At 38.9% G+C, this 13,658-nt stretch overlaps 1 long non-coding RNA gene across 1 annotated transcript; it reads right to left on the bottom strand.

Moving 5' to 3' along the window:
• Positions 1 to 279: 279 nt before the first annotated feature.
• LOC137475894 (uncharacterized) lies at positions 280 to 12,136 on the bottom strand. Its single transcript, XR_011000117.1, has 4 exons — positions 11,965 to 12,136; positions 2,609 to 2,676; positions 1,807 to 1,849; positions 280 to 715 (listed from the first exon to the last, which is right to left on the bottom strand). It is a non-coding gene; the product is annotated as an uncharacterized lncRNA (long non-coding RNA).
• Between the last annotated feature and the right edge of the window lie 1,522 nt (positions 12,137 to 13,658).

Genomic DNA, 13,658 nt, shown 5'->3' on the forward strand with positions numbered 1-13,658 from the left:
CAGGAAAATACTTAGACTTATGTGTACCTTTAAGTATTCGATCTGTACAATAGATTCCAAGGTGACTGGTTATAAAACCAAAGTTAGGAATGTGATTGAGTGCTTCCTTGGATCAAGGTCATTAATACTTCACCTTGGCTTATATGACTAAGAACCCAGTTTAACAGCGGACAACCAGAGACTCAGGCAGTTCTGTGCTGCTTATTTTTTCCAAATCCACTAGTAATAATACAAGTCCTTTGTTGAATAAATGCAGATCTTTTTTTTTTTTTTTTTTTTTTTCCTAACCTGGGCTATTGCTTGAAGCCATAAAATGTATTTTATTGAGCTCAGTTCAATCTCTACTGATTTTGACAAACTCTTATTTCACTACTGCCATGGTTGGCCATTTAACTTGAGTTCTTGGCCTGTGTTCTGGGAAAACAATGATCACAGAACAGCCCAGATCTATCATGTGGATTTGCAGCAATTCACATCTGACATTAGCAGACCCATAGTCTGTTGGATCTGCCTTTTAATTTATTAAATCTTTAAAATGAGCACCTACTATCCTGCAAAGTTTCAGTGTGATCCTTTAAGCATATTTTGGTGACACAGGATAGGAAGGAGAGGTCTGTGGAGTGTTGAAGAAGAGAATTTCTGGCACTTAGTTTTCCCTTGAAGTTAAGTCATTCACCAGTTGTTGCAGACATTCTGGATCTTTTCTTCTGGGTCCCTTTCCACAGACAGTGGGAAGATATTTCAAAATCATTACACGAACACACTCACACTTGCTTATATCCCTAAAATCTCCCTAATATGAACAAACATTTTTGGCATTAGGGTAACACTAGAGCAAGCACCACAGCTGTTTGAGATGTGAGGGAATGGAAAAGGAGACTGGGGTAACCAAAATTATTTAGGCGTTAGTTTTCATGAAAGGATGGAATTACGTCAGGTATGACACTCTTTAGAGGTTTGCTTTATTTTCTTGATAGAGGTTTAAAGTCATGTCTATGCTTTTAACGCTTTCCGCCTTCCTGATATGCTTCATTTTCCCCTGAAAATTTCTAATGCAAGCCCTGGCTATGAAAAATTGCTTTAAAATATGTTTTGACTTGTTCAGTACACCACTCAAGCCCTCAAACAAAACCCTTTTTTCCTTAGACCAGTTTTATCTTCTTGAAAATGACTGTACATTTAAGCTTTTTCCAATGAGAAAAGATGATTGGGGCATCATCTGATTGTCACTTCCATCACAGTTTTGTGCACTGAAAGCACTTGAAATACTCTGCCAGCTCTGAATTGGCACTTCTATTGTCTTTAACAGCTGTTTGGGCAGGCATCAAAACTACTTCTTAAACTGCTGCTCCAATACCATGAACCTTTGTCCCTTTTCAGACCATTTCACCTAAATCCAAGAAAAGGGCTGATTGCTACAGTGCGTGAGACAAGTGCAACATGTACTTGTAACAAGTGAGCATCTGTAGATTGTGGCAGGCAAAATGTCACCAGCCTCCAATGACTGGCATTCCTTCTGCCAAGATGAGCCACGCACAGCCAAAGTAATTTGCTACCTGACAAGCCTAGGCAGTGCTTTTGCAAATGCTGAACCTACAGCAAATCATTTGCTCTCAGCCTGATCTTGGACACTAGCAACCTAGGACTGGGGAATTACAGCACCCTTGCACTCACCCAGTGAGAAAATAATGTGCAGTAGCAGAGTTAAGAAGCTGCTAGGATCTGGCAGAGCCTGGTCAGAAGAGCTGGCCGTAACATGACAGTTCTGAGGATGAAGCCAAGGGCATGAGGATTCCTATCTCTTACCTGCAGAAGGCTGAAAGGCAGCTCAACATCTAGGCCCACACTACTGGCTGGAAAGAAGCTGCTTATAATAAATTCCAGTTTTGAACAGACAACCTCTTATTATTTTTAATGTGCAGTCAATGCAACACAAAACTTTTTATCTGGCCAGGCAATGTAGTACCTTTTTCCTCTATGAATAAATCCCCTGGACTCAGTTGCCCCAGTACATGCAGAGACATTATTATTACCTGCTATTTCTGTGGTAAGAATTTGTAGACTCCTAAGATGCCAGGCCATTTTCTGCTCGCTGCTCTATGAACACAATGGCACACCACAGAGATGGTACAAAGGAAAACCTAGGGAATGGAGGACAGGAAGAACAGGAAGTTCTGATCTTACCCAGCAGCAGCATTCAGAGTGTGTACCCTCCAAGCTGAATTTCAGTCAAACAAGGTTTTATCAACATTATCCTGTGCTTGAAGAGGCACCTCTTCAAGCAGGACAAGAGAGTAATGATTTTATGGATTGGGTCTAGGTCCTATGGAGCAGATTGACATGCTTGAGGGATCATCATTCTCACAGGAGATCTGGCCTTGCCTCCACAGAAATCAGTGAGAACTTGCTTTTCAGCTCACACTCTTGGGTAGCATCTTTTGAGAAAAGCTTCACACAAAACAGGACGAACATTAAGACTGTGAATTCCCCTAACCAAAACCCAATAAATGTGGTATTAATAAAAGTTATGTTTTTATACTAGCTCAGGGGCCTAGGTAGCACTCAGGCCCAAACTAGTGGATTTGCACACTGTGTTGTGTTTGCTCACCTTTTCACTCTAGGTCATTGCACCATCTGGGCAATATAAGTAGGAAGCTTGGATAATGGGGTCTTAACCTGCACAAGAAACGTAGATGTGACCAAACTTGCCCTTGTAATCTTAGCTGTCCTTTTATGTCTCACAGTATAGGCTTTGATGATGCAGCGGTGGTACCTTTCTGTACGGAGCTTCATTCACAGCACAGCATGGGCCCTGCTTGTGGATTGAGTCAGGCTTACACAGGACGTGAAATCATTTCATGTGAGATGCCTTTGTTGTGTGGTGGAGATGTTAAACAATGTGCAGCCAATAAGACAAGGACTGACAGGAAGAAAAGCAAATTCTTATGAGTTGGCAGCTGCCTGATATATTACAGACATAAATGTTATGCTTGCTTCTCCATTTCTTTATCTATTGTGGAAAAAATTTTTGTAGGAGATTTCTATTAGGAAGTTGGCAAGTCATTTAAAGCTTTTTTTTAAACACAGCATGTGTGTGTTTCTAATTTTCTGGGTGCCTAGCTTCTAGCTTATTTTGGCCTCAAGCCATTGAACATGTTGAGGATAGAGACCAAGACTAAGAACTTAATTTCACATCCTCTGGGAAGCTCATGTACAGAGCTGAAGACTGGTAGGTGCATTTGCTATAACCCCTGTAGCTGAGCTAATGTGCTGTAACTTTCTTCACTAGCTGGATTTTCCTACGAAGCACTGTGAGAGCTTGACGTTGAAAGCTGAGGAACCCAGTTGATGCACAGCATTGACCAAATGTGCTTTTGTATCAGTAGTCTTGGGTGCCTACACCAGAACTGCCAGCTCCGTGGGCTGTGCACTCTGCCAGTTGGCCCAACTTACTTGAATTCAACTACAAGCACCTGTTTTTCATCCATAAGCTTTGGCTGAATGCAGAGAAAAGAAACAGGGCTGCTCCTCTGATTATCACTGACAATGACTGAATGCGTAGTCTAAACTCTCCTTGAAGCACTTGAGCAAATGAAGAAACTTGATGGATATTTCCAAAAAGGTTCTGCACTACTCTTTAGAGCTATATCCAGCTTTTCTTTATCTTTGGAGAGAAGAGGAAGAAACCTGACAACCCACTTCAGTGTGAGTGCATGGGGAAGGAACTAATCTCAATCATATACAGTGATTTTGCATTTAGGTAAAATTAAATGTGAATTATACATAGATGCTTATGAATTACATGGGATATTTGCCACAGGCATGATTAAACTGCTCTGGCCAACTTTTCAGACATCTAGTCAGATACACTTCTTTAGTAAGAGGGCAAATGCCATCCACTTCCCTGGACAGTTAATATTCCTGTGGTTAATTTCTTTTCATTCCCAGGACTGAGCACCTCTGTATAGATTAGTGAATGTGCCTTCTATAATCTTTGATACTGCCAGTGATAAGATGGGTTTTATTTGCATGGTCTTTCACTTGAGATTTTGATCACAACCAGCAGCTGGGTGCTTCTCTGTGTATCATATTGTCACTCCACTCTGTTCAGAGGCAAATATTTCAAGGCTATAACTGCTGATTCCACTCTAGTATTTCCCTCATAAGCAGCTGAAGCATCTCTTTTGCTGTTTTTTGAAACATAATCTGAACTATTGGTTTTGATCATTAGGAGCAGAAGCAGCTGGTACGCAGAGAGTTCCCATGTTATCTACCCGGGAAGCTGAAGTCAACATCAAGTTTACCTAAATCGGAAAGAGAAGTGGAGCCAAAATGCACAACTGCTTTTGATGTTTTATTGTTTTTTCCCCTCTGAATTACTGTGGAACACAAAGGAAAAAAAAACAGTGAGGGAAAGGGTTTTTCTCTAAGGGGTAGGGCAGGGGGAAATCCTGACTCTGCTATGGTAAGAACTCCCAATTGAGATAGTGGTGCTGCAGTGGCACCAAGCTTTATCTTGCCTTCTTCTATAACATGACAGTGAGTCTGGACCTGTCTGAAATTTTATGTTCTGCATTTGGCCACAACTTGTTGGCACCTAGTCCAGTGGTGCATCATGCAGATGCTCATAGCTCTGACTTGTTTGTCCACCTCTGGTTCAAAGAAGAGCATTGAAGGTAATAGTCAGCCTGTTCAATTTTCTGCAGTTCTGTCAAAAATATGGGACTTTAAGGTGCATCATATTGGGGAAGCAGAAGGGCACTAAATATTTAATATCAAAAAGTTAAATATTATCATAAAAGTAATTTAATATAAATGGCTTTCAGCAAATCCTTATCCATATTTCATGACTGAAATGGGTGTCTGGCTTCTAATGTTTGCATGCAATTAACTTTAATGGGTGCAGCACACTACTTCCAATCCTTTGTCCCTCAGAGACCCTGGCCCTCCAAGAAAATAAAATAGCAGGATATCAAATGTCAGTGACACTGAGGGTGATGCAGTGTCCTGTATGTAAATCTGAAAATGACAAATTAATAGTTATTGATAGTTCCTGAATTGTATCGAGACTAAGGTAAATGAGAAATGGCAGGAACTCCATGAGGTAAAGCTATCTTCATAAAAATATGAATATGCACATAAAGCTTCATTTTCTCAAGTCTTTGTAAAATGTGAGCTGAAGTCTCTTTAAATGGGTGGCAGTCTTCCCACCAATTTGACAGGATTTAGAAGAGGTCTTCAGTGAGCTTTGGATGTATATCAGGGACGTCGTAATCATTTTTGCTTGGGTGAGGTCAAAGAAAAGTTCTCTCATCCTCCAAACACCTTCATGCCCACTAAGATTTCCTGTGAAGGGCAAGGCTGCACGACAAAGCAGACTCTATGTTTTGCAAATGATTTAAAGTGCAGAAATTGCTGGATGTTCACAAATGTCCCTCCAGATTTCATGATGATGTGTAAGGTGTCTGATGACCTCTGAAATAACAGCAGGGATTTTTAAAGCTAAACAAATATGTCTCAGACCATTAAACTGGACAGAAGAGAGGTCTGGTGCATTTGATTCCAGAAGGAATTTCTGAAATAGTAAAAGTGAAAAAAATAGGTGGTTCAAAACACATTCTAACACTAAAACTGATTTCATTGTGGGCTTCTGGGGATGAAACTCTCCAGCTTTAATTAGCATCCAACTTAACTGTCTTCTATTTCAAACCTGAATATTAATTAGTGATGCCCTTGGGGTAATCAACCCTTGTGGATTTCTGAGAAAAATGAACTGATTAGTAGATTGACCTTGAGAGTTCCAGTGGAAGATGATGAAAATACAGATTGTTCAACTGTGCTGCACTGTAAGCTTAACTTAGTGTAAACTAGTGACTTGGGAAGCCCAAAGGAAGAAGGAGGAACACTTAATGAGGAGGTTAGTTACAAAAGATGCCATTCATTTTTCCACTTAAAAATGCAAACTCTTATTGCTTTGCATTCAAGCCATGAATGGAAGTTCATCTTGAAATACTTTCAGAACAATCTGACTTTAATTGTATGAACCATTAAAAAAGTTCTCTGAAACATATCTCAATCATTTCAAGTTTAATTTTTGCTGCTTTGCAGCAAGCAGTTAATGTTTTCAGGAAATGGGATTTTTTGTAAAAATGGAGAGAGACCTAGTGAAGAATACCACCATATTTGGAGTCAGGAAAATCTGCCTCTAGCTCCGTCTTCATGCTATGGATTCTTTGAGAGGGTCTTCTCCCTTTGTCAACAGCTATGCAAGCCTGGACAAATAAAATGTGTCTGCTTGCCTTTTCTGAGTAAGAATAAAGAGTAAAAATCTCCATTGCCCTTGATACCTTGTGATCTGTTGATCTCAGATGCTCAGAATGCAAAGAAAAACTTCAAAAAAATTTTATCCCTTCTTAGCCTTTTGTATTAAATTTTGCTGCTTCTCCTTCTTAAAGCCTCTTTCTTATATAACAGTTTATCCTCGAATAACTGTGTTATGCCATTTCCAACTTTCTTGTCCTCCAAGTACATCTCACAAAATGGAACAGCTCCTCTGTCTTTGTTGTGCCTTTCAACGTCCTGAAGCCTCAGCTAAGAATTCCACTGCATGGGCACATGACCCAAAGTTGCCATTCAAATGTGCTTTTCAGTTTTGATTTCCCAAAAGTGATCAGAAGATGTGAAAGTGTCATTATTGCAAAGCCGTAGGTTTGTATTTCAAAGCACATTTGAAGCTAGATAAGCTGTAAAAAGTACTTTAGGCAATGAAAGAATCTCAGGCTTACACGGTAAAATAGAAAAGATAAGTAGTGATGTGCTCCTGGCACATAGTTAGGTGGTCTGGATTTTTGTTTTATTGTTATTGTGGGGTAAAACCAGATAAGGTGACGATGTGCATTCCCTAATAGAAATTTTTAATATAGGACATATAGTGATACTGAAGGGTAGATAAGAGAATTCTCTCTATAAAACTCATTGATGTCATCTTACCCCTAAGAACAAGTCAAACAAAAGGCATCTATTTATAGCACTTTGAGAAAATTTGATGCCAGTTGAAGGTGCTAGCTTTTCTTGATAGCCTTGAAGACTCAGACTCTTAGTTTGTCAGTTCAGGTATAGTGGAGCTTGAAGCAGTCAGAGGAAGTAGCCTGCCAGGGTGCCTAAAAAGCCCCTGCTGAAGGATATGGGCTATTCATACCATCTTCCTTCAGAAGAAGAATTCTCCAATGTAAGTGCCACCAAAGGAATTGTCTGGTGTCAACTTGTTGCTGTGATTCAGTGAAAATATCATATATGTTCAGGCTGAGGCTTGTTGACAGTAAGAACAGCAATGTCTGTTGCTGAATGAACCAGAAGTCAAACCTCAGAGAAGACTACGTGATGGTCTGATTGTGGTGTAGCATGAAGAACCTGGAATGGTTTTAGATAGATGCAGGAGGTGGATCAGGAATCAGAAGGCAAGGTGATGAAAAGGGGCCATGGCATAGGCCACATCCCATTATTGCCTGACTTTGCAAAGACAGGGAGACCCACACAATGGGAGCTGGGCTGTAGGTGGTGGCTGCTGTAGAGGATAAAAGTGAATGATTCCCCACCAATAGTCTGTGGGTTCATCAATTTAGATGCAAAATCTTGCCTAGTCAGGACTCTTTCATGTGTGTTTTGTTCTAGCTCTCCTTGGACCAAGTTCCTGGGACCACCTTTTTTTCTGTAAGTGCTGCATCAGAAAGAGTGATCCTAATGAAGTAAAGATTGCCTGGGTAAAGTGTAAATTAACCAAAATTGACACCTCTGTTGTCATAGCTAAGCTATTTTTGGTACCTAAGGTAGTTTTTTTCAGCCAGCTAAGGATTTTTATGCTACATTGAATTCTGCAGAGTACAAATATACCTGCCATATAATTAGAACTAGATTTGGAATATCAGAATACATTGAACATTCTGGGATGGTGATTTTATTCCTTTGTACCAATGAATGTCCGCCAAATTTAAACTTAATGTTAGACCATTCCATTACATAGTGTTAACAAAATCAGAAATAATCTAAATAAGCTGAGTGAGAGACTGTAATTAACATTATATAGACTGAATTTTAAATTTTCTTTCATTCTCAGTGTTATACATCTTACTCCTCTGCTTCTATGTGTTTTCAGAGAGAAGTTGAATTTTTTTTTTTTTTTGGTGTGACATTAATACAGGGACTCCAGACCCACTGGAATGCCTCACAGAAGCACTGAAGGTCTATTGGCTTATAAAGAAACACAACACTTTTGGCCCCAGACGTCCTGACTGCTAAAGCTGGCAGCACTCAGAGAGGGATGTGGAGCCTGGAGCATGGGAAGCAGCTGTGAAGAGATGAGTAGAACAGTGGGGGGTGGCTGTGGACTAAAATGCCAAGATGTGGAGGAGCACAGTTCTGCTAATCGATTGACTAGTGTGTGTCTGAGTAAAATTTAAGGAAGAAATGCCTAGGAACTGCAGAGAAATACGAAACTATTTAATTCTCGCTAACACCTAACAGCTAACATTGCTGTGTTTCCTTATATCAACCAGCATTTTATAATTTCTTAATTCAGAAATAGATCTGTGTTTTGCTAAAAATCTGAAGCAAGTAAGGTGGAAGCCCAAATGACTTTCTCATAAAGTGCTCATTCCTTTAATTACTTCATGGTAAAGGTCCAGATTACTACATATTATGGCAGTAGCTACTGTGAAATTTGCTTGTGGTTAGCTGTAGTTGAAGTAAAACCATCTGTTTCAAGAATGCTGACAAGCATTTGTATTTACAATGGATTTATAAAATTTGGGCCTTGGTCTAAGAAGCATCAAAGATCAGAGGGCCTAAGAAATTCTGCAGCAGGTCCCCAGCAGCAGGCTGGGCTCAGTGATGAGGCAGGGGTAGGGCCTCAGTGCCATTGTGCAATTAGTGGTAGGGTCAGAGGCTGCAGGCTTTTCCATAGTGACCTGTGGATCAACAATTCCTTCTGTGCACCTTGTGCAGGACTCTAATTTCATACCAGCTGTTTTTATGGTCCAGAACTATCTTTCATTCTGTTGATCTTAAAAGCCATAGTCACTTTTAGGATACTGGACCTCTGCCTTGTCTGGTCTTTCTAAAATTTCCTCTTCATCTAAAATTTTACCCTTAGGATTTCAATATCCTTCAGGTTGTTGTGTTTTATTTATTTATTTATTTGTTTGGCTAGGGTTTTTTTTGATTTTTTAAAAATTTTTTCCCTTGGGGGAAAGTAGGAGATAGGGAAAAAAAAAATCTACCTTTGATCAGAAGTGTTGTCAATGCTAATTTTTGATTACTCTGTTGGAAATTGTTTAAGGCAGTGGTGGTACTTCACTTAAGAGAGATGCATTAGGAAAAATGCATCTAGCCATCATGTTCCAACCACAAATAGAAGTCCTAATATGCTGCAAGACTCCTGGATTTAAAATAGCATTCAGGACAACACAGGCAGGCAGACTGGCTGCTTCTGCACTGTTTCCTGTCAGGTTAACAATTAGTTAATTGTTGCTGCTAATTACAATGTTCATTAAGCAGTCCCAGGTGGCAGGTTTACCCTTCCAATCCATAGCACTGAAACATTCTGAATAGGATTTCATGCACAAGTGGAGGTAATGGCACTTTCTGTCTCTCTTGCACACACACATGGTAGCGTGAGTGATATTCAACCTCCCATGTCATGTACTTCAGCTTCATCTGGGATTACTACCTGGCCTCATTTCAAAGAGAAGAATGGCATTGTTCTGTTACAGAAATGTTGTTCTGTTTTGGTTGTTAACTTCTACATGCTTTGCCCAGTAAAATAAAGATGTTTGGTTTCATGAGAATTATACCATTAATAATGCATGTGACTTACAAAGGAACAGTGATTTACATGGCCAGAGTACTGTACAAACAGTAATTCATAATAATTTGTATAGCCATAATCTCAGAAATAAGAGCCAGGAAGGATGCATTAAGCTCCAGCAACCAGTTCTTTCCATACTGCTTTCAGGGTGGCTGCAACTACTTTTTCAAAATAAAACAGCCGAGTTCCATGATGTTGCTGGGGTACCCCACTGACTCCTGCTTCTCCAGACACCAATTAACATTTCTGGAGTTCTGGGATTATGGTGCACTCTCATCTTATCTTCTCCCCAAGAAAGAAAAATACATCAGGCTTTTTCTCCAAGATTCTGCTTTGTATTTTTACCTAATCTATAACTTTGCTCATAGTTCCGGTAAAAATCCCCTGCTTTCTCTATGCTTTTATCTCTTCAGGTCTTTTTTCTCATCTCTTCTGCTTTAACTTCAAGGTAATGCAGTCCATTGGTTTGAAGCACTGGCTGTAACAGGTAATGTGGATTGTATTTCTGACTGAGTTATTTTGAGATGAAAGAAAGAAATAAGGTGTCCCTACCTCAGAGTCCCAGATCATTGAAAGTTGCAATTGTCAGCTAAAAGACACTGTGTACATACAGAGTACTGCTGTAGGCACTCATACAGCTCCTCAATATGGCTCTCTCTGTATTTGATTTTCCTCTGTTAGCATGATTTGTTTAATTCTCTAGATGTTCTTCAGTCTTTTTGTGATGCATTAACCTGAGTGATGCTACATGAACTTTATGATGATGATTCCAATAAAATTGTGGTAATGCACTACATGATCCAGCCTGTGGGACACAGAGACTACTTTTCATTTCCTTTCTGATGCAGAGAAAAATACCATGTGTGTTTTCCAAGCACTCTGTGAACTTTTCTCTCTTTCTGAAGCCCATGGTTCTTATCTCAGTGAAATATCCATGCCATAATGGTGAACACTGTGCTGACAAATTTCCTTTTGAATACATTGCAGAAAGGACTTTTAACAAAGCCTCTCAGATGGTGCAAAAAGCTATTCTATTTGAAGGTGTTATACAAATTCTCTTGCAAGTGTATCATATGAATGCTTATATAGGTAATTTTGGAAAGGTAACCAAAATGCAATCCTACATAAAATTAGGAGGATAATCAAAACCTGAAGAGTCTTTTCTCTTTCATTCCTTAAACAATAGTTTTACTCTTTTTTTGGCTTTTATAAAAACTGCAGGAAAGCCCTTGAGAAAATCTCATCAGGACAGGATGCTAACTCCTGCCAATTTTAATGTTTTCTTCATTAACTAGAACAGTTAATTTAGGGCTTCGGTGTACTCCCTGGACCATTACAGAGAGCTCTACACATAGGCAGCTGAAAATAACTGCTGCATGGAATAAGTTTTTGGCCTTGGTGTGTGGTTCCGCTCTAGGGAATCAAACACTTTGAGTTGAGCTGGTGGATAGTCCAGGCCCTGCTCTGTGCTGAGCTCTGAATCACATGAGGCACTAAAAGTTCACAGTGCATTGACTTCAAGAGAAGACCCTGAGGTCTGACCAGGATGTCTTGTCTTTATGAAAGGACACTTTTTCTGGCCAGTGTTTCAAAGTCCTTCCCTCCTTGTTGCAGTTTTCCTTTTAACTGTTTTGGTTTTTCTTCTTAGTGTTTCAGATGCGCTTTCATTTCTCTTTTAGCAGATTTTTAATTATCCTGGTGCCATACTGAGATGTGGCTGAGATTAAGACTCTAGCTGGTTTTGACACACATCTGCAGATCTTGTAGGTATAATCTCTATGGTAACTGACCCATGTTGGGTAGAAGAAAAAAATGCCAAGAGCTAAAGGTTAATTGCTGTTTTGTTTATACGTGTTTTGTGCAACTCCAGTGTTGCAAATTAGGTATCCAATTAGAATATGGATATTAACAGACTGAGCTTCTTTTTTGTTTCTTGGATACCTGCAGAACTACTTGAAATACTTTAGAAATAATGATTTCTTTTTATACAATCTTGTGCAAGGAGGGATTGTATCCCAGTCAACTCTTTTTTAAAAGGGGGAAGGAAGGTACTTGCCACTGCAGAGGGAAACCTTTTTCTTCATATAATAGAAAAGACCTACCTGTCATTCTTCCCCTGTCCAGAAGAAGAATAGCTTTGTGTGGTCATTGTTCTAGCAGGACACCTAGAAATAAAGTGAAAGGAAAAAGCAACTAACTAAACAAATCAACAGATGAAATTTCTTTCATGTCACCCATGACAAACAAATGTTCTGTACAAAGCTTTGGCAATCCTTTTGCTGCTCAACGTGTACACAGTGGTCCTCAAATGAAATAGCTCAGGCCTTTAAAAATGTACAGTCAAAATGTCTGGTTTCTCTTACAGGGGATTTCCTAGACACAATTAAGAAAACAAAAAATTTAAAACATTAATTCAATTTAAGAAATGAAAGGCTTGCTGACTAATTTTCTCTCCTTACAGTATTTTCAGTCTCTGTGAAAAGGCTTAAAAAGTACACTGGGGGTTAACTGTGTCACTTGAAAGAATACTGTTTTGAAAAAAAAAAAAATTCTTCTTACTTTTCATGGGCAAATGTTACAGACTTCATTCCTGGTGACAGGTGTATCTATGGTGAAATATTTATCTTGATTTACTGAAATACTGAGACAACTGGTAATTATGGATTATAGTCAGTTTAAAGACAGGATTGCCTAATATGGATTATCATTTTAATTTCTCAAGTGTGTGCTTTTGGGTCGTGCTGCTCATGAAAAATACTCTTTCTTCTTTTTTAGTATGTCCATCTCTTTTATTAGGCTGTTTGAAACTGCTATTTTTGATTTTCCATGAATCCAGTAAAGCCTGCTAAGTAAAACTTGTATCTTTTTTGCGCTTAAACACACCAAAGTGACTCTCACAGGGCACACAATTGTTATCCTTCTACATGAGCATGGAAATTTCTAGTAGCTTCTCATTATTTTATTTATTCTGTAGGAAGAAATGTTTCTGCATAACCTTTTTTGCAATTAAAATTCTTCCAACAGTTCTTAATGAACTCTGGGGAGGTCTCTTTTCTCCTAGATCTTAGCAGAGTGAATTAATCTGTGTTCAAACAAAATTAGAGATGTAATTACTATAACCTTTAAGAGAATAATTATGTTCCTAACACAATCATCCATGTTTTGGGGACTGTATTGCAAAGACTTCTGGCCCCTGTTGCAGACTGATTCCTTTTCCTCATACTCCCTAACAGAATAGAAACATTAGACTTTTGAGTCCCTGGAGTGCAAATCAGTGACCTGTGGTTTCACAGTGTAACATTTGGTATTTATGGCTCTGTTTTTCTTACTGTTTTGGGAATTGCAACTCAGAACCTGTGAATGACATGTTGAGTGTAGGAAATCTGCTTAAATTGAATGAAGAAAAAGTTGCTAGGGATGGTCAGGTCTAATACATTTCTAAAAAGTAAAATATTTGCCATTTGTTTATGTCAGTAAAATGAGAAACATTATGACACATCAGATGCTTGGAAAATATTATCTTTCACCATACATTTCTTAAAAAATGTGGTAAAATGTCGTGGAGGTCTAGATGTATTGCCTTTCTGTATTTCTAAATTAAATCTGCTCATCTGACAAATACAAGAAATGTTTAGGTTTAAAACTAAGTACTAAATCTTTAAGGCTGCTGCTTGCCTGCATGCTACTAACCAGAAAAACTCAACTTTTTGAATAAAACTGTATTATCGATGATCTAGGTGCTAGCTTCCTCACAAACCTATAAGCCCTGCATGATTATCAAAAATAAAGAGAAATA

The sequence above is a fragment of the Anomalospiza imberbis genome, chromosome 6 (genome assembly GCF_031753505.1).
Source record: "Anomalospiza imberbis isolate Cuckoo-Finch-1a 21T00152 chromosome 6, ASM3175350v1, whole genome shotgun sequence".
Classification (NCBI taxonomy): Eukaryota; Metazoa; Chordata; class Aves; order Passeriformes; family Viduidae; genus Anomalospiza; species Anomalospiza imberbis.